Raw genomic sequence first — 21,481 nt, forward strand, 5'->3', positions numbered from 1 at the left:
TGTTATTGTGGTCTCAGTTCCACAGAAAAGAGGAAAGATGTCTATTTATCATACAGTAACTAGTTTCTCCCACAGTGACATGTGACATGGCTAGCCGTATCTGTTTGAATAAGATGGCTCATGTTCTGTAACAAGACATTAAGTAATGAGATGTGTCCTCTTATTCTCAAACTAACTAAGCTGATAGGCCTAAACTATATTGTTTTGGTCTAAACCAGACCTGCCTGTCTAATACTGTATTTTGACCTGGGCAGGAATAACTACACTGAACAAAAAATAAACGCAACATGTAAAGTGTTGGTCCCATGTTTCATGAGCTGAAATAAATGATCCCAGAAATGTTCCATATGCACAAAAAGCTTATTTCTCCCAAATGTTGTGAACAAATTTGTTTACCTCCCTGTTAGAGAGCATTTCTCCTTTGCCAAGATAATTAATCCACCTGACAGGTGTGTCATATCAAGAAGCTGATTAAACAGCATGATTATTACACACGTGCACCTTGTGCTGGGGACAATAAAAGGACAATAAAAGGCCAGGTTTGTCACACAACACAATACCACAGATGTCTCAAGTTTTGAGGGAGCGTACAATTGGCATGCTGACTGCAGGAATGTCCACCAGAGCTGTTGCCAGAGAATTGAATGTTCTCTACCATAAGCCTCCTGCAACGTCATTTTTAGAGAATTTGACAGTAAGTCCAACCATAGACCGCGTGTGGGCGAGCGGTTTACTGATGTCAACATTGTGAACAGATTGCCCCATGGTGGCAGTAGGGTGGCACCTCTCTATCACTTTCCACTCTCCATTCCAAGGGCATTTTAGCATGGCTTTTCTGAACTCTGATATGGCCTGTCTCCATTATGGCGTCTATATCAGGGCTTTATTCTGGTAGTTGGTGTAGGTTTTGTTTTGATATGAAACAGCGGGCTCTAACTGGTTCGTTTGAACATGACCAGGGCCCAGTTGCTCAGCACTTGTTGCTCAATGGCAACAGGTTTAACACCATGAGAACAAATGGATGGTCAGCATGTTGATGACACTGCATTCTGACTCCTAGGGCACTGATACTGATACTAGGGAATATTACACTGACTCCATTGGCTCTCTCACCCTCTCTTTATCTGTCTGAGTATGTGTTCCTGAAATACACTTTCAGATAGTCAGGATGACCGGAATGATTCCTCAGCGGGCGTCTTAACACCCACTCCCCCTCACCAAGGATACCTTTTATCTATCTGACACACACACACACACACACACACACACCCTACTCAACATAACCCCCCTAGCCCAATCTTAGTCCTGCTTTGAGGAAAGAAAAAACAGCTGTGGGAAATGTCACCACAGGGCCGTCCAGCCAGCGTGGCACAGACAGGGACACAAACACGTGTTTGTTCCCACTTGGGTCTTCAGGGAACAGATAGCTGACAAAGGACAAGGACAGAATGGAAAGGGAGTGGCTCCCATAGTGGTATACAGAAGACTGTGTTGAAGTTTTTTTTACTGGGAAACCCAATACAGCCAATTGGGTTGATACAGGGACACTCTGGAAAACACAGGACGGGAAACACTCTGGGGTGAGTGTGGGTGTGAAATGGGTCCTTCCTATTGTCGAAGAGAAAGTGTGTGTTTGTTTGAAATACACACCCTGAAAACGTGACAGATCAATGGCACACAATGAATGGTGGTTTGGAGGAGCTGAGTCCACAGAGAGACTTGAGGACCTACTACTGTACAGGTGTCCTAGAACAAGCATACAGGAGCGGCCATCAGTTATGAGGTTGTGTGTATGAGGTTGTGTCCATTTCTAAGTGTGTGTGTGTCTGAGGTTTATAGTTTATAGTCTGTGTCAGCACGTGCCTCAAGCATTTCTGTTTGTGTCTGCGTGTGTTTCTCAGTAGCCAAAACCTGAAGTGCTTTTAGAGACTTCTAGTGCTTACTTCACAGAATGCGGCTGGTTTATGAGTCATCAGTTCCTGTTCTCTTTTGACTCTCAGGGTTTTTTTACTCCATCTGTGAATGTGTGGGCTGAGAGTCTCTCCATTGCTGCAAGAGGTTGAATCATAAAGATCCAAAACACACACATAGGAAACACTGGAAATAACCTCAGCTGTACTCAGAGAAGGAAACATACTGACTAAACAGTTAACACATAGGCCTACTGGTAAAGGACAGTAAAATAGACTTAAAAAGCAATATTGTTTAGTGACTGCACAGGTAGACTCCATTGTGTTGGAGAGAGCACTTGAATCGAATGCCGGCTGCTGAGTTAGAGTGTAAGACCGAGATAAAGAGACTGAAAAGCACTCTGCAGTGCGTCAACAGTATGAGATTGGATTTGGATCTTATCTTCTCAAGCACAGTCAGAGAAACACCAGCAAAGCCACAGTATGGCTCTCTCTCTCTCTTTCCTTCTTTCTCTCACTGTCGCTCACTCTCCCAGTCTATCTTTCTTTCCCTCCCTCTCGGTCTCTCTCTCTCCCCCACTCCTGTTTCTGCTGACACCCACAAAATCAAAGCCTCCTCTTTTGAATTTCGCCAGTCAATGTCTGTCCCAGTGGGTGGCTGCTCATACCTGCTGCTCTCTCTCGCTCTCTTTCTCTCGCTCTCTTTCTCTCGCTCTCTCTCCGTCTCTCATCTCTCCAACATACCCAATATCCATAAAAGATCATCTAGACTTTAATTCAGGGAATAATTATCCAGACTATCTGAATATTTCCCATCTCTGGACAGCGGGAGAGAGGGATGCAGATGGTGGGAAAAGGATAGGATCCAGGCTAGAATACATGGAATAGCTAAATTATCCTTTCAGATTTCCCATGCGGAAGTTGAAAGGTATTACGACGCATGGGAAAGAATAGACGGACACAGGCCTTCTGTCTCTTTCTCTTTAGGCTAAATACTTCCGGCGCCGACAGAGATGGCCGCCTCGCTTCGCGTTCCTAGGAAACTATGCAGTATTTTGTTTTTTTACGTGTTATTTCTTACATTGGTACCCCAGGTCATCTTAGGTTTCATTACATACAGTCGGGAAGAACTACTGAATATAAGAGCAATGTCAACTCACCATCAGTACGACCAGGAATATGACTTTCCCGAAGCGGATCCTGTGTTTTGCCTTTCACCCAGGACAACGGAATGGATCCCAGCCTGCGACCCAAAACAACAAAGTCGTAAAAGAGGGAAACGAAGCGGTCTTCTGGTCAGGCTCTGGAGACGGGCACATCGTGCACCACTCCCTAGCATACTACTCGCCAATGTCCAGTCTCTTGACAACAAGGTTGATGAAATCCGAGCAAGGGTAGCATTCCAGAGGGACATCAGAGACTGTAACGTTCTTTGCTTCACGGAAACATGGCTCACTCGAGAGACGCTAACGGAATCGGTGCAGCCAGCTGGTTTCTTCACGCATCGCGCCGACAGAAACAAACATCTTTCTGGTAAGAAGAGGGGCGGGGGCGTATGCCTTCTGATTAACGAGACGTGGTGTGATCACAACAACATACAGGAACTCAAGTCCTTCTGTTCACCTGATTTAGAATTCCTCACAATCAAATGTCGACCGCATTATCTACCAAAGGAATTCTCTTAGATTATAATCACAGCCGTATATAATCCCCCCCAAGCAGACACATCGATGGCCCTGAACGAACTTTATTTGACTCTTTGCAAACTGGAAACCACATATCCTGAGGCTGCATTCATTGTAGCTGGGGATTTTAACAAGGCTAATCTGAAAACAAGACTCCCTAAATTGTATCAGCATATCGATTGCGCAACCAGGGCTGGTAAAACCTTGGATCATTGCTATTCTAACTTCCCCGACGCATATAAGGCCCTCCCCCGCCCTCCTTTCGGAAAAGCTGACCACGACTCCATTTTGTTGCTCCCTGCCTACAGACAGAAACTAAAACAAGAAGCTCCCGTGCTCAGGTCTGTTCAACGCTGGTCCGACCAATCTGATTCCACGCTTCAAGACTGCTTCGATCACGTGGATTGGGATATGTTCCGCATTGCTTCCAACAACAACATTGACGAATACGCTGACTCGGTGAGTGAGTTCATTAGAAAGTGCATTGACGATGTCGTTCCTATAGCAACGATTAAAACATTCCCAAACCAGAAACCGTGGATTGATGGTAGCATTCGTGTGAATCTGAAAGCGCGAACTACTGCTTTTAACCAGGGAAAGGTGACCGGAAACATGACCGAATACAAACAGTGTAGCTATTCCCTCCGCAAGGCAATCAAACAAGCTAAGCGTCAGTATAGAAACAAAGTAGTCACAATTCAACGGCTCAGACACAAGAGGTATGTGGCAGGGTATACAGTCAATCACGGATTACAAAAAGAAAACCAGCCCCGTCACGGACCAGGATGTCTTGCTCCCAGGCAGACTAAATAACTTTTTTGCCCGCTTTGAGGATAATACAGTGCCACTGACGCGGCCCGCAACCAAAACCGTCGGACTCTCCTTCACTGCAGCTGACGTGAGTAAAACATTTAAACGTGTTAACCCTCGCAAGGCTGCAGGTCCAGACGGCATCCCCAGCCACGTCCTCAGAGCATGCGCAGACCAGCTGGCTGGTGTGTTTACGGACATATTCAATCAAGCCTTATCCCAGTCTCTGTTCCCACATGCTTCAAGAGGGCCACCATTGTTCCTGTTCCCAAGAAAGCTAAGGTAACTGAGCTAAACGAATACCGCCCCGTAGCACTCACTTCCGTCATCATGAAGTGCTTTGAGAGACTAGTCAAGGACCATATCACCTCCACCCTACCTGACACCCTAGACCCACTCCAATTTGCTTACCGCCCAAATAGGTCCACAAACGATGCAATCTCAACCACACTGCACACTGCCCTAACCCATCTGGACATGAGGAATACCTATGTGAGAATGCTGTTCATCGACTACAGCTCAGCATTTAACACCATAGTACCCTCCAAACACGTCATTAAGCTCGAGACCCTGGGTCTCAACCCTGCCCTGTGCAACTGGGTACTGGACTTCCTGACGGGCCGCTCCCAGGTGGTGAGGGTAGGTAACAACATCTCCACCCCGCTGATCCTCAACACTGGGGCCCCACAAGGGTGCGTTCTGAGCCCTCTCCTGTACTCCCTGTTCACCCACGACTGCGTGGCCATGCACGCCTCCAACTCAATCATCAAGTTTGCTGACGACACTACAGTGGTAGGCTTGATTACCAACAACAACGATACGGCCTACAGGGAGGAGGTGAGGTTCCTCGGAGTGTGGTGTCAGGAAAATAACCTCACACTCAAATGACAACAAAACTAAGGAGATGATTGTGGACTTCAGGAAACAGCAGAGGGAGCACCCCCCTATCCACATCGATGGGACAGTAGTGGAGAGGGTAGCAAATTTTAAGTTCCTCGGCGTACACATCACTGACAAACTGAATTGGTCCACCCACACAGACAGTGTCGTGAAGAAGGCGCAGCAGCGCCTCTTCAACCTCAGGAGGCTGAAGAAATTTGGCTTGTCACCAAAAGCACTCACCAACGTCTACAGACGCACAATCGAGAGCATCCTGGCGGGCTGTATCACCGCCTGGTACAGCAACTGCTCCCCCCACAACCGTAAGGCTCTCCAGAGGGTAGTGAGGTCTGCACAACGCATCACCGGGGGCAAACTACCTGCCCTCCAAGACACCTACACCACCCGATGTCACAGGAAGGCCATAAAGATCATCAAGGACAACAACCATCCGAGCCACTGCCTGTTCACCCCGCTATCATCCAGAAGGCGAGGTCAGTACAGGTGCATCAAAGCAGGGACCGAGAGACTGAAAAACAGCTTCTATCTCAAGGCCATCAGACTGTTAAACAGCCACCACTAACATTGAGTGGCTGCTGCCAACACACTGACTCAACTCCAGCCACTTTAATAATGGGAATTGATGGAAATGATATCACTAGCCACTTTAAACAATGCTACTTAATATAATGTTTACATACCCTACATTACTCATCTCATATGTATATGTATATACTGTACTCTATAACATCTACTGCATCTTTATGTAATACATGTATCACTAGCCACTTTAAACTATGCCACTTTGTTTACATACCCTACATTACTCATCTCATATGTATATACTGTACTCGATACCATCTACTGCATCTTGCCTATGCCGTTCTGTACCATCACTCATTCATATATCTTTATGTACATATTCTTTATCCCTTTACACTTGTGTGTATAAGGTAGTAGTTTTGGAATTGATAGGTTAGATTACTCGTTGGTTATTACTGCATTGTCGGAACTAGAAGCACAAGCATTTCGCTCAGATCCGGGAAAGAGGTAGTTGTAGATCAGAGGCGTTTTAAGGCTTTCCCAATATTGTTAATGTTACATGACATTTGCGAGAGAGAGAGATAGAGTGAGCGAGAAAGATGTGTGAAAGTAGAGACTACAACTTTCCAAATCTGTTTGAGCAGGATGAATGTCGCCCATTTTCATCCCATATGTGTATTAACATATCCATGCTATCTCGCCACACTCTGAACAGCTGGTGCTTTAGGATGGAAATGTCTCTTTTCCCACTAACTTGCTGAATTGACCAAACTATTTATCAACGTTTTTTCTAAAGATTGTGTGCCAACATGCTGTAAACATCATGGACGTGTTTGACTACGTGTCACGACTCCGACCGAAGGACACTCCCCTTCCCGTTCGGGTGGCGCTCGGCGGTCGTCATCGCCGGCCTACTAGCTGCTACTGATTATTTCCTCCCCCTCCTTATGTGTTGATTGTGTGCACCTGTTTTGAGTTAGGTAGTAGGCTTTATTAGTCAGCCGGCCCGCAGGGTTCCTTGTGCGGGATTAATTATTGTGATCGTCTGTTTTGTGTACGTATGTGCACGTCTATTTGGGTTTTGTGTTTTCCCATTTTGTGTGTTTTTCCCTGGACGGTTTAAGTCCCCCTGTTTGGGGCATTTGTTTGTTCGGTACGCCCTGTGTTTTGTGAGGGTTGGCTTATGTTCAGCGTTTATGTCAGTGCATTAAAATAGCACTCCCTGAACTCTCTGCTTCCTGCGCCTGACTCCTCACCCACTACACTCAGACCGTTACAGAATCCCGCACCTCTGGAATGGAGTCAGCAGGAGCAACAGCCACTCCCCTCCCATCGATGGAAGAGAGGGTTCTACACCACACCACCGTACTCCATCGGATTGGAACGGCGATGGATCTGGTGATGGAGAGAATGGACCGATGGGAGAGAAGCGGTCTCCTCTCCCTCTCTCCACCTTCGGCCCCTCCTCCTCAGGACTCCCCATCTCCCGACTCCAGCACCCTCCGTCTTACGCTCCCAAGGGTCTATGATGGAACGGCAGCAGGGTGCCAGGGGTTCTTACTCCAGCTAGAACTGTACCTGGCCACCGTCAGACCTACTCCCTCGGGAGCGGAGAGGGTGAATGTCCTCATTTCCTGCCTCACGGGTCGTGCTCTGGAGTGGGCAAATGCAGTTTGGAATGGCCCAGACTCAGCGAAGGAGCACTACCCCGAGTTTTCTCGCCGTTTCCGCGCCGTGTTTGACCATCCTCCAGATGGCCGAGCGGCGGGAGAACGACTATTCCATCTCCGGCAGGAGAAAAGGAGCGCCCAGGATTACGCGTTGGAGTTCCGTACCTTGGCAGCAGGATCCGGGTGGAACGACAGGGCCCTTATCGACCACTACAGGTGTAGTCTCCGGGAGGACGTCCGCAGGGAGCTAGCGTGTCGGGATACCGCTCTTTCCTTGGATGAGCTAATTGACATGTCCATCCGACTGGACAATCTGCTGGCGGCCCGCGGGCGTTCGGAGAGGGTCCTGTGTGTTCCACCACCCAGCACCTCCACTCCTGTTCCGATGGAGTTGGGAGGGGCTTTGCCGAGGGGTACCGGAGGAGGAGGCTCCCTCTGCACCAACTGTGGTCGGAGAGGACACACGGCCGATCGGTGCTGGGGGGGTCCGTCTGGGAGTCGAGATGGTAGGCGGAACATTTCTCGATCACCCCAGGTGAGTCAGCACCAAACTCACCCAGAACCCCCTGTTGGTCACATGTTTGTCTTGATTTTTTTTCTTAACTTTTTCCCCTCTTCCCAGCATAGGGCGCTAGTCGATTCAGGCGCAGCTGGGAACTTTATGGATCGCGGGCTTGCTATTAAATTAGGTGTTCCGCTTGTGCCGATAGATTCTCCCTTTCCCGTGCACTCCCTAGATAGCCGGCCATTAGGGTCAGGGGTGGTCAGGGAGACCACAATCCCACTGGACATGGTAACGCAGGGGAATCATAGGGAGCGTATCAGTCTCTATATTATTGATTCGCCTGCGTTTCCAGTGGTGTTGGGGATTCCCTGGCTGGCCCGGCACAATCCTAAAATTTTGTGGAGACAGGGGTTCTCCAGGGGTGGTCAGAGGAGTGTTCTGGAAGGTGTCTGGGAGTTTCCGTCGGTGCCACCTCGGTGGAAAGTCCAGACCAGGGTCCCACAGTGTGCATTCCCCGAGTATGCCGATTTGGCAATCGCTTTTAGTAAAAGAAGGCGACTAAATTACCACCACATCGACCGGGAAGGGATTGTGCGATAAATCTCCAGGTAAACGCTGCGCTTCCCAAGAGTCACGTGTACCCATTGTCCCAAGAGGAGACGTTGGCTATGGAGACATATATCACGGAGTCTCTGGGACAGGGGTACATTCGGTCCTCCATTTCACCCGTCTCCTCGAGTTTCTTTTTTGTGAAGAAAAAGGAGGGAGGTTTGCGTCCTTGTATTGATTATAGAGGTCTAAATGCCATCACAGTGGGGTTCAGCTACCCACTACCTCTCATTGCTACGGCAGTGGAATCCTTTCAGGGAGCGCAGTTCTTCACAAAATTGGATCTCAGGAGCGCGTATAGCCTGGTGCGTATTCGGAAGGGAGACGAGTGGAAAACCGCATTTAGTACCACATCGGGCCACTATGAGTACCGCGTCATGCCGTATGGGTTAAAAAATGCTCCAGCCATTTTTCAATCCTTTGTAGACGATATTCTCAGGGACCTGCACGGGCAGGGAGTGGTTGTTTATATCGATGACATTCTGATCTACTCAGCCACTCACGCCGCGCATGTGTCTCTGGTACGCAAGGTGCTTGGTAGACTGCTGGAGCATGACCTATACGTCAAGGCTGAGAAGTGTGTGTTCTCCAAACGAGCCGTCTCCTTTCTGGGTTATCGCATTTCCACCTCGGGGTGGAGATGGAGGGTGACCGCAGTAAGGCCGTGCGTAATTGGCCGACTCCAACCACGGTAAAAGAGGTGCAGCGGTTTTTGGGTTTTTCCAACTACTACCGGAGGTTTATCCGGGGTTTTGGCCAGGTAGCGGCTCCAATTACCTCACTGCTAAAGGGGGCCGGTGCGGTTGCAGTGGTCAGCGGAGGCGGACAGAGCTTTCAACAGGTTGAAGGCGCTGTTCACGGATGCACCCGTGTTGGCGCATCCGGACCCCTCTCTAGCATTCATAGTGGAGGTGGACGCGTCCGAGGCTGGGGTGGGTGCCGTGCTATCACAGCGCTCGGGTACGCCACCAAAACTCCGCCCCTGTGCTTTCTTCTCCAGTAAGCTCAGCCCAGCGGAGCGTAACTATGATGTGGGGGACCGGGAGTTGTTAGCGGTGGTCAGGGCTCTGAAGGTGTGGAGACACTGGCTTGAGGGGGCTAAGCACCCCTTTCTCATCTGGACCGACCACCAGAATCTGGAGTATATTCGGGCAGCTAGGAGACTGAACCCGCGGCAGGCAAGGTGGGCCATGTTTTTACTCGATTCCGGTTCACTTTATCATATAGACCGGGCTCCCAGAACGTGAAGGCGGACGCACTGTCCCGCTTTTACGACACGGAGGATAGGTCCACCGAACCTACTCCCATCCTTCCGGCCTCAAAGCTGATGGCACCGGTGGTATGGGAGGTGGACTCGGACATCGAGCGGGCGTTACGGGCTGAACCAGCGCCTCCTCAGTGTCCGGCGGGGCGGAGGTACGTGCCGCTTGGTGTTCGGGACCAACTGATTCGGTGGGCTCACGTCCTACCCTCCTCGGGTCACCCTGGGGTGAGGAGGACAGTAGGGAGCCTTCGGGAAGGTATTGGTGGCCTACCTTGGCTAAGGATGTTAAGGTTTATGTCTCCTCCTGTTCGGTATGCGCCCAGAGTAAGGCTCCTAGGCACCTTCCTAGAGGGAAGTTACAACCCCTCCCCGTTCCACAACGGCCATGGTCACATCTATCCGTAGATTTCCTGACCGACCTTCCCTGTCTCAGGGCAACACCACGGTTCTGGTGATTGTGGATCGGTTCTCTAAGTCCTGCCGTCTCCTCCCGTTGCCCGGTATCCCAACGGCCCTACAGACTGCGGAGGCATTATTCACCCACGTCTTCCGGCACTACGGGGTGCCTGAGGACATCGTTTCTGATCGGGGTCCCCAGTTCACGTCCCGAGTATGGAGGGCGTTCATGGAGCGTCTGGGGGTCTCGGTCAGCCTGACCTCCGGTTATCACCCTGAAAGTAATGGGCAGGTGGAGAGAGTAAACCAGGAGGTGGGTAGGTTTCTGCGGTCGTACTGCCAGGACCGGCCAGGGGAGTGGGCGAGATACATCCCCTGGGCGGAAATGGCCCAGAACTCATTGCGCCACTCCTCTACTAATGTGTCCCCCTTTCAGTGTGTGTTGGGGTACCAGCCGGTCCTGGCACCGTGGCATCCGAGCCAGACCGAGGCTCCTGCGGTGGAGGAATGGGTGCAGCGCTCCAAAGAAACCTGGAGGGCCGTCCAGGAATCCCTTCAACAGGCTAGTGGACGGCAGAAAAGGAGTGCTGACCGCCACCGCAGTGAGGCCCCGTGTTTGTACCAGGGGACAGGGTCTGGCTCTCGACCCGAAACCTGCCCCTCCGCGTGCCCTGCCGGAAGCTTGGGCCGCAGTGTGTAGGGCCGTTCAAAGTCCTGAGGAGAATAAACGAGGTGTGTTATCGATTACAACTCCCTTCCTATTATCGTATTAACCCCTCGTTTCATGTGTCTCTCCTCAGGCCGGTGGTAGCTGGTCCCCTACAGGACGGTGAGGTGCTGGAGGTCCCTCCTCCCCCTCTGGACATCGAGGGGTCCCCGGCGTATACGATACGGGCCATTCTGGACTCGAGACGCTGGGTGAGGGGCCTGCAGTACCTCGTGGACTGGGAGGGGTACGGTCCGGAGGAGAGGTGCTGGGTACCCACCAGGGACATTTTGGATCCGTCGATGTTGAGGGATTTCCATCGCCTCCATCCGGATCGCCCTGCGCCTCGTCCTCCGGGTCGACCTCGAGGCCGGTGTCGGCGCGCTGCGGGAGCCACGCGTCAAGGGGGGGGTACTGTCACGACTCCGACCGAAGGACACTCCCCTTCCCGTTCGGGTGGCGCTCGGCGGTCGTCATCGCCGGCCTACTAGCTGCTACTGATTATTTCCTCCCCCTCCTTATGTGTTGATTGTGTGCACCTGTTTTGAGTTAGGTAGTAGGCTTTATTAGTCAGCCGGCCCGCAGGGTTCCTTGTGCGGGATTAATTATTGTGATCGTCTGTTTTGTGTACGTATGTGCACGTCTATTTGGGTTTTGTGTTTTCCCATTTTGTGGGTTTTTCCCTGGACGGTTTAAGTCCCCCTGTTTGGGGCATTTGTTTGTTCGGTACGCCCTGTGTTTTGTGAGGGTTGGCTTATGTTCAGCGTTTATGTCAGTGCATTAAAATAGCACTCCCCTGAACTCTCTGCTTCCTGCGCCTGACTCCTCACCCACTACACTCAGACCGTTACACTACGTAGTTGCATGAATATCATTTGACTGTGGGTCAAGCTTAGAATACATGGATGCCCAAGATAAGCTGGCGTAACTGATGCTGCAAAATACTAGGGACTTAAATTGAGATGATTCAGAATTGTTATAGAAGTGTATTTTTCTGTTGTATAACACATACATGTGCAGGTGTACTACCTTCATTGATCACTCTGTTGTCGCAGCAGGAAATGCAAGTTGTCGTGTGTTCAAGTTTTAAAAAGGCGTCTAAAGTTAGTAGTTTCCATTTTTAAAATGTCAGACTTGACTTATCCTAACAGAAAATGTGTCAAGCCCTAAAAATATGTATCCCGCATAATAATTCACATTTCCTGTTGCTGCAGGATTATTTTCCTGCTATGAGGAACTGGTCAGCATGTACATGTCCTGGTTGGTTGAATAGTTGTAGTTGTGTTCCCAGCTCCATCAGCGCAGTAGTATCTAACAAATCACAACAATACACACAAATCTAAAACTAAAAGAATGGAATAGAGATATATAGATATAAGGAAGAGCAATGTCGGAGTGCCATTGACTAAAATACAGTAGAATACAGTATACACAGTGCCTTCAGAAAGTATTCAGACCCCTTGACTTTTTTCACATTTTGTTAAGTTACAGCCTTATTCTAAAATGGATTAAATTGTTGTTGTTTTTTTTACCATCAATCTACACACAATACCCCATTATGACAAAGCAAAAACAGGTTTTTAGAAATGTTTGTACATTTATAAAAAAAAATTAAACTGATATCACATTTACATAAGTATTCAGACCCTTTACTCAGCACTTTGTTGAAGAACCTTTGGCAACGATTACAGCCTCGAGTCTTCTTGGGTATGACACTACAAGCTTGACACATTGTCACGGATCCCTCCGGTACGGTTGCTCATTCTGTGCACCAGTTTCAGAGGTCTATGTCACCAGCCTCTAGGCACTGAACTGTGTCATTACGCACACCTGGTTTCAATTCCTCACTGATTTGTATAAATGTGCCCTTTGTTTCACCATTGGGCTGTCGATTATTTTTTTCCAATGTCCGTTGGTCGTGTGAGTACCTTGTCGTTTTGGATTTCTTGCTACTTGTATTGTGCAACACGGTCTCGTCCTGTGTTGTATCATTGTGCGCTTGTGTTTCGGGTCTCGTCCCGTGTATTTATTCGAGGTACTCTTCGCTCTTTTGTTTGGGTTTCAACCCTGTGTTTTGTATACGTGTATTATTGGTCTTCATCCCCGTGCCTTTACATTGCACGCTGTAATTTGGGTAGAGAAAGGTACAAAAATATTACGCATTCCTGCGGCTGTCTCCCGATCCTTTATACCAACGTGACACACATCTGTATTTGGGGAGTTTCTCCCATTCTTCTCTGCAGATCCTGTTAGATTTGATGGGGAGCGAGCGTCGCTGCACAGCTATTTTCAGGTCTCTCCAGAGATGTTCAAGTCCGGGCTCTGGCTGGGCCACTCAAGGACATTCATAGACTTGTCCTGAAGCCACTCCTGCATTGTCTTGGCTGTGTGCTTAGGGTCATTGTTCTGATGGAAGGTGAACCTTCGCCCCAGTCTGAGGTCCTGAGCGCTCTGGAGCAAGTTTTTATGTTCATCTTTCCCTCTATCCTGACTATTCTCTCAGTCCGTGCCGCTGAAAAAGATCCCCACAGCATGATGCTGCCACCACCATGCTTCACCGAAGGGATGGTGCCAGGTTTCCTCCAGATGTGACGATTCGCATTCAGTTCAATCTTGGTTTCATCAGACCAGAGAATCTTGTTTGTCATGGTCTGAGAGTCCTTTAGGTGCCCTTTGGCAAACTCCAAGCGAGCTGTCATGTGCCTTTTAATGGGGAATGGCTTCTGTCTGACCACTCTACCATAAAGGCCTGACTGGTGGAGTGCTGCAGAGATGGTTTGTCCTTCTGGAAGGTTCTCCCATCTCCACAGAGAAACTCTGGAGCTCTGTCAGAGTAACCATCGGGTTCTTGGTCACCTCCCTGACTAAGGCCCTTCTCCTCGGATTACAGTCGTGGCCAAAAGTTTTGAGAATGACACGAATATACATTTTCACACAGTTTGCTGCTTCAGTGTCTTTAAGATATTTTTGTCAGATGTTACTATGGAATATTGAAGTATAATTACAACCATTTCATAAGTGTCAAAGGCTTTTATTGACAATTACATGAAGTTGATGGAAATAGTCAATATTTGCAGTGTTGACCCTTCTTTTCCAAGACCTCTGCAATCCGCCCTGGCATGCTATCAATTAACTTCTGGGCCACATCCTGACTGATGGCAGCCCATTCCTGCATAATCAATGCTTGGAGTTTGTCAGACTTTGTGGGGTTTTGTTTGTCCACTCGCCTCTTGAGGATTGACCACAAGTTCTCAATGGGATTAAGGTCTGGGGAGTTTCCTGGCCATGGACCCAAAATATCGATGTTTTGTTCCCCGAGCCACTTAGTTATCACTTTTGCCTTATGGCAAGGTGCTCCATCATGCTGGAAAAGGCATTGTTTGTCACCAAACTGTTCCTGGATGGTTGGGAGAAGTTGCTATCGGAGGATGTGTTGGTACCATTCTTTATTCATGGCTGTTTTCTTAGGCAAAATTGTGATTAAGCCCACTCCCTTGGCTGAGAAGCAACCCCACACATGAATGGTCTCAGCATGCTTTACAGTTGGCATGACACAGTACTGATGGTAGCGCTCACCTTGTCTTCTCCGGACAAGCTTTTTTCCGGCTGCCTCAGTTTCTTGCCCCTTCTCTCTGACTCCCCGTCCTTCTCTCTGACTCCCCCTCCCTCTCTCTCTCATCCCTCTCTGTCCATCTCTGTGATCTCTCCACTCTGTTCTCCCTCAGTGGGTGTGTGACTGGAGGGGAGGAGCAGTTCCTTTCTTTCCCTCCTCTTCCTTTCTCTCTCCCTGTCTTTTCCCTCTCTCACGTCCTCTCCTCTCTCACGTCCTCTCCTCTCTCACGTCCTCTCCTCTCTTATGTCCTCTCCTCTCTCACGTCCTCTCCTCTCTCACGTCCTCTCCTCTCTGCTGCGCTGGATGTGAATAATAGATTTCTCTACTGATCCTCCTCTCAGAGATCCGTGCTGCTCTCTCTCTCTCTCTCTCTCTCTCTCTCTCTCTATCAGACTGCAGCACACAAACCCAGTGTCTGCAGGAGCATATTCTGTTTAATAGTAATGATTTGGTATGACTGTATCTAGCACTTCTCTGCTGTCCAAAGTACTTTATATTGTGACTCAGAGCCATTTCTCATTCTCTCTTTTTGTGCAGCACTATCACCCACCTGGCAACCATCTCTCAGTAACTCTCATTCTCCACCACTTGCAATATGACAGCAACTGATACTGACCCCACTTTAGTACCAATTGTCCCTGTGACACACAATCCCACATCTGTAGGAGCCTCTAGTGTTTTTATATTAGTGCAGATAAAGAACAGGGGATGATGAGAGGAAGACATGTTAGACTATTGAGATGCATCCCTTGAAATATAATTGCTTCCATGTCTGTAGTGTAGATGGAGACGATGAGGACAGGAAGACAGCTTAGACTATTGAGATGCGTCCTTCTGAATCATCCTCTCTTTAGTCTTTAGTCACAAAAACAGCATTGCATCGCCCAGAGCTGGAGCCGCTCTACTCTACTGTGTGTAGCAGAGCATCAATAACAGTAATTTTACTGTTGGGCTTTTCTCTCTCCACTGAGTGAGCAGGCCATGATAAGCCTAATAAAGACGTCCGGCAGGCTGGGTTGGCCGATGACTGAGGGTGTGAGGAGAGAGGAGAGTAGAGATGGGAAAGAGAAAAGGAGAGATGTGAGAGATGGGAGATAGGAGAGGAGAGATGGGAGAGTAGAGATGAGATGGGAGAGAGGAGAGGAAAGATGAGAGGAGAGATGGGAGAGAGGAGAGATGGGAGATAAGAGATGGGAGACAAGAGATGGGAGAGAGCAGATTAGAGATGAGAGGAGAGATGGGAAAGAGGAAATGAGAGATGTGAGAGATGGGAGATCGGATAGGAGAGATGGGAGAGTAGAGATGAGAGAGGAGAGATGGGAGAGAGGAGATTAGAGATGAGAGGATAGATGGGATAGAGGAGAGGAGAGATGAGAGGCGATATAGAGGAGAGGAGAGATGGGAGACTGGAGAGATGGGAGACTATCTGGCATCATAAACACAAGGATGGGGGAAAGGGCTGAGTCTTTAACATGAACACACCCGAGTTCACATATGTGACCGACCACCTTCAGGTCTTATGGTGCAAAATTATGTTTTTTTTTTACATTGGATAACAGCAGAGACACAGAGCTACAAAATGGTATATCATACACTGTGTTTGAGGAACAATGGGACCTATTGGAGAGCTCTTCTTTGTCTACACCCATTCAGCATCATTCACACCCTCTTAAGCTTTAGCCCCACCCATCTCTTTAAGGGTTGATCCGAGCTTCAAGCACCCAAGCTAACTGTCTAACGTTGGCTAGCTTGCCAGCTACTTCCAGACACAAATAGAACAGCTCACTGACCATTTTACTCTCCCTAGCAGAGCTGGTTAGGCTGTTTTTATGTTATCCAGAGCATTGGTGACAGCAACTGTGCTGCTGGCAACAATTTACGCTTTTCTGCCAATGTATACTCAAAATCAAATCAAATCAAATGTATTTATATAGCCCTTCGTACATCAGCTGATATCTCAAAGTGCTGTACAGAAACCCAGCCTAAAACCCCAAACAGCAAGCAATGCAGCTGTAGAAGCACAGTGGCTAGGAAAAACTCCCTAGAAAGGCCAAAACCAAGGAAGAAACCTAGAGAGGAACCAGGCTATGTGGGGTGGCCAGTCCTCTTCTGGCTGTGCCGGGTGGAGGTTATAACAGAACATGGCCAAGATGTTCAAATGTTCATAAATTACCAGCATGGACAAATAATAATAATCACAGGCAGGGGGGCGCCAACCCAGACAGGAAGATCATCTATCAACAGTTGTCACAGTGACATTCTATTTAAATGGTTACTTGCATAGTGGAGTATTTTGTTAGACATGTTGCTAGCTAGCTAGCTAGGTAAACAATGAACCATAATCCCAACTCATGACGTTACTACCCTGCATGAATCTGCAGGTAGCTAACCAACCAGGTTCAATGTTAGCTAGCTACCATTAGGCTATAACTAGCAAAGCAAATGGCTCTGAGATATGAATACTAAGATCATATGCGTAACGTTAGCTAGCGAGGCAGCCAGCTAACATTAGCTAGCTAGTTAACAGTACACGTTAGCTTGAAATTAAAATGACATTCTGTCAAAATTAGAAACATGTCATATCTGAAAATGTAGCTAGTTAGACTATCTTACCTGTATACATCATGGATGGACACCTCTCCCTGTCACGGATGCCCTGAGTTTGAAGATGTAATCCGGAGACAGGTGTTTACTTCATCTCCTTAGCTATCATACTCTAATTCCACTGATTTCAAAACTCGATCCTCCAGAAAGTGGAGAGCAACACTTATGCAGTTCTACTAAGTGTATATATTATATATACTATATTATATATATATTTTAAAGCTGCATTAGACAGGATTACCTACACGTACTGACTAGCTCAAATAGACAGACGTGCTACATGGCCATAGTGGAGTTTGGATTGTGACTGTTTGAGGTTGTGGACAGGTGTCTTTTATACTGATAACAAGTTCAAACAGGTGCCATTAATACAGGTAACGATTGGAGGACAGAGGAGCCTCTTAAAGAAGAAGTTACTGGTCTGCGAGAGCCAGAAATCTTGCTTGATTGTAGGTGACCAAATACTTATTTTCCACCATAATTTGCAAATTAATTAATTAAAAATCCTACAATGTGATTTTCTGGATTTTGTTCCCTCATTTTGTCTGTCATAGTTGAAGTGTACCTATGATGAAAATTACAGGCCTCTCTCATCTTTTTAAGTGGGAGAACTTGCCTTATTGGTGGCTGACTAAATACTTTTTTGCCCCACTGTATGCATACAAACACACGTGCGCACACACACACACACACACACACACACTAACAGTCTGATGGCAAACCAACAACTCTTTGGTAATAGAAAAGCCTTCTTCCACTCCATCACCTCATCCCCTCTACCTCTCCTCACACCTTCCAGCCCCTGATGTCACCTGGGATGTGTGAAAGCGGAAGAGGAGGAGAGAGAGGGAGAGGAATGGGTGTTGGCCTGGATATCAGGAAACCAGGCCAGAGCCCCTGGGTCTTGGTCTCTCAGGTTGTTGGGGGCTTCCCATCTCTCACTTGATCTTGAATGGGAAACCAGAGAGAGTGAGAGCGAGAGGGAGAGTTATAGAGAGAGAGAGAGAGAGAGAGAGAGAGAGAGTTAGAGAGAGACAGAGAACTCCAGTAAGTGATCTAGAGCTATCAATATTAGAGAAGAGCAAGAATGGGCAGATCCTGGGAGGTGGTGATCAACTGTACCCTCTCTGATGTTCTTAAAGCTTGTACTAACATGGCATCATTAAAGAAGAGTGCAACACCCTTTGGCATTCAGGTAACACCCACTGGCTGCTGTGAGGTCATTTGGTAACCTCCACAGACATCTGTATATATGGCTCTGACAGCATCCTGGTACACTTTTGGGAACACAGTGATGTGTTAGCCCGTGGTAGCCTAGTTATTCAGCTGTTATGGCCTGCAGGCTTTTTAGGAGTAGTTTGTTGTGCAAGGATCCGGTAGAGAAGCCGGCCTCCATACACACACACACACTCCACCCCCTCGGCCCCTCCCGTTGATCACCCTGTTCCCACTGTTGTCAGAACAGCTCAGGAGTGACTGGAGGAGTGCCAGCTGAACCCCATCCAAAACAAACCACTACCCCATCCTTCTCTACCCTGTCTCTTCTGACCTAAGCTACCAACTGCCTACTGGCATAAAAGCATTCACCCACCCTGACCAAACTGTCCCAGTCTCTATTGTACTGGACTACCAGGGCTGGGGTGACGCGGTCTGGCTGTGTGTGTGTGTGTGTGTGTGTGTGTGTGTGTGTGTGTGTGTGTGTGTGTGTGTGTGCGCAGAAGGGAGTGTGTGTTCATTTTGTTTGTTTGTATGTCTGCCCTCAACTGAGCTTTAATTCAGACGGATTGGAGGCTCATCTGTATGTAATAGCCCTATCTGAGTCTCATGTCTTGAGGGAGAAGACCTTTGGAAGTTGCTCAACTTCTGTCTACTGAACTATACTTTAACCATTCTTAGCCATGCCCACCATACAGCACCAAACACAGCAGGCAAGATCCTACGCTGTACACACTGGCTATGCAAAGCGGCTTCCTCAAATAGTTCTTCAGCAACAGGTGTCAAGTCGGGTTAATCAACACCATTCACCTAAAATCGTAACAACTCTTCCTACTGTGTGTTTTTCTTTGTGTGTTTCCTGTAAGGAATTTACACTCTTCACTACTGCTACTTTTTTCTTGCAGTGTAATATTTCCATCCCGAGAGATGCGATGGGGCCTAGTTATTGCCTCTACCCCATGCTGGGTGGCATTCCCTGGGGCATGGAGATGTGTAGAGCCCCTCCTGTTCCTCTATGGAATACTAAACAGGCTCTTTCTCCTTGTATTGTCCCTGGCCCTCCCTGCCTCAGGGTCCCTGCTGCTGTTGCTTAATCCTACAGACAGTGTGTGTGTGTGTGTTGTGTGTTTGCCTACAGGTTGTGTGTATGGGTGTGTTTGTGTGTGCGATCAAGGGTTGGGTGTGTATTCTGGGAGGCAGACAAGCTCCAACAGCGCTTTAGTGAATTTAGGAATAGTGCTTTTGGCCTCCAGCCCTGAGTTTTCATCCGTTAGCAGTTCAACCAGTATTGAGAGAGAGAGAGAGAGAGAGAGAGAGAGAGAGGTGAGGTGAGAGCCCTTGAGTGATAATGCCCTTATTATCCTCTAAAGCTGTCTAATGTTCTGTGTGGGATGTACCTGTGTGTAATTGGGCTGGCCTCTGTACCTCCCTCTTTCTCGTCTCTCTCTCTCCCTCCCTCCTACTTCTCCGGTATGTAGAGATAAAGTAAGGTTCCACTATTAGCATTAGACTGGATTAGAGCTGTTGGAGCGACACTGAATGAATGACAAGTGTCTTATGACCTTTAACATTTGACCCCCCCCACACACCCCACCCACACCCCACCCACCTCAATACCCTCTGTGACCTCTTGGGTCTTCTCACAGTGACGGATTCCACTAACCTAATTGAAATTCCTTTAGTGTTTCACTTACGACCTTGTTTGAGTTAAGACCATGTTTGAGCACTTGTTCTAGCACTTGCATTTTAGGTTTGTGCTCACTGTTCACTGTTCAACCAACATGTTTTGACCTTTACTGAAAGCCTAAGAATGTATCTGTCAGTGTTTAATGCTATCAATGTTTTGACTGGTGATGTTAATAAGGCTGACAGTACTATTTGCGTTGTCCTGCAGTCTGCACAAAGATGTGTGTGCGCTTTCCAGGTGGTTACTGTGTACGTGCGTGTGTGTGTATTTATGTGTTTGTGTGTGTATGTTCTGGGAGGCAGACAGGCTCCAACAGAGTTCTAGTGATGTTAGGAAGAGTACTTTTGGCATCCAGCCCTGAGTTTTTTTTACATTTGTAATTCAACCTTTATTTAACTAGGCAAGTCAGTTAAGAACAAAATCTTATTTACAATGATGGCCTACCCAGGGCAAATCTGGACGATGCTGGGCCAATCAGCCTACTGATCAACAACATTTGCATAGAAGCATCACTCCAGCATGTCACGCCTGTGTGGAAGGACATCATGTAGGCACTGCTGTTAGTTTGAGAATATAAAAGGCAAATGGATCCAATTTAATGTCATGATTTGTGATCATGGATGCTTATCAAACTAGTATATTTTGTCATTTTCTGTGATCTGGATTTTTTTCTTCTATCTCTCAGTAAACATCTCTAATCTGCCTGGACGAAATTCAAAACAACTCAGTTGGCTAGTTCAGCTATCTGTCAACAAATGGGCGGTTTGTAACTTTATCCTACAGCTACGATTGGATAGAGCGAGGAACTCCGCTCCCTTTCACATGTCCTAACATCTATCTCCATCGCTCATATCACTTGGTGATGTTTACTGCTACTATGAGAACTAGCTCAATGGCGATGACATTTGCTGCCAAGCCATAAATGTGCATAATATCTAACAAGGATAGCGAGGATAGGAAAAAATATGAAACGACCAAGCACGTTCTGTCTGAATGACTCAAATCTGCCAATAGTTTGAGACGTGAGAACGCGCAAAGACGGGATGATCTTGTTGCGTCCGTCGTCGGAATGAGACCAAAGCGCAGCGTGGAAAGTGAACATCTTAATTTATTTTAGAATGGACACAAAAAAAAGACAAACGAAAATAAAGTTCTGCAGGGTTATACAGCTACTGTGCAAAAACAAGATCCCACAACATAGAGTGGAAAACAGGCTGCCTAAGTATGATTCCCAATCAGAGACAACGATAGACAGCTGCCTCTGATTGGGAACCATACCCGGCCAACAAAGAAATAGAAAACTAGAATGCCCACCCAAATCACACCCTAACCTAACCAAATAGAGAAATAAAAAGGCACTCTAAGGTCAGGGTGTGACAGATCTA

The 21,481-nt window shown here is 47.8% G+C and overlaps 1 protein-coding gene across 3 annotated transcripts in view; it reads left to right on the top strand.

Moving 5' to 3' along the window:
- LOC112264351 (rab11 family-interacting protein 4A-like) overlaps nt 1-21,481 on the top strand; it is a 93,936-nt gene that overhangs the window by 53,325 nt on the left and 19,130 nt on the right. The gene's annotated exons all lie outside the window — the stretch shown is intronic.

The sequence above is a fragment of the Oncorhynchus tshawytscha genome, linkage group LG02 (assembly GCF_018296145.1).
Source record: "Oncorhynchus tshawytscha isolate Ot180627B linkage group LG02, Otsh_v2.0, whole genome shotgun sequence".
Lineage (NCBI taxonomy): Eukaryota > Metazoa > Chordata > Actinopteri > Salmoniformes > Salmonidae > Oncorhynchus > Oncorhynchus tshawytscha.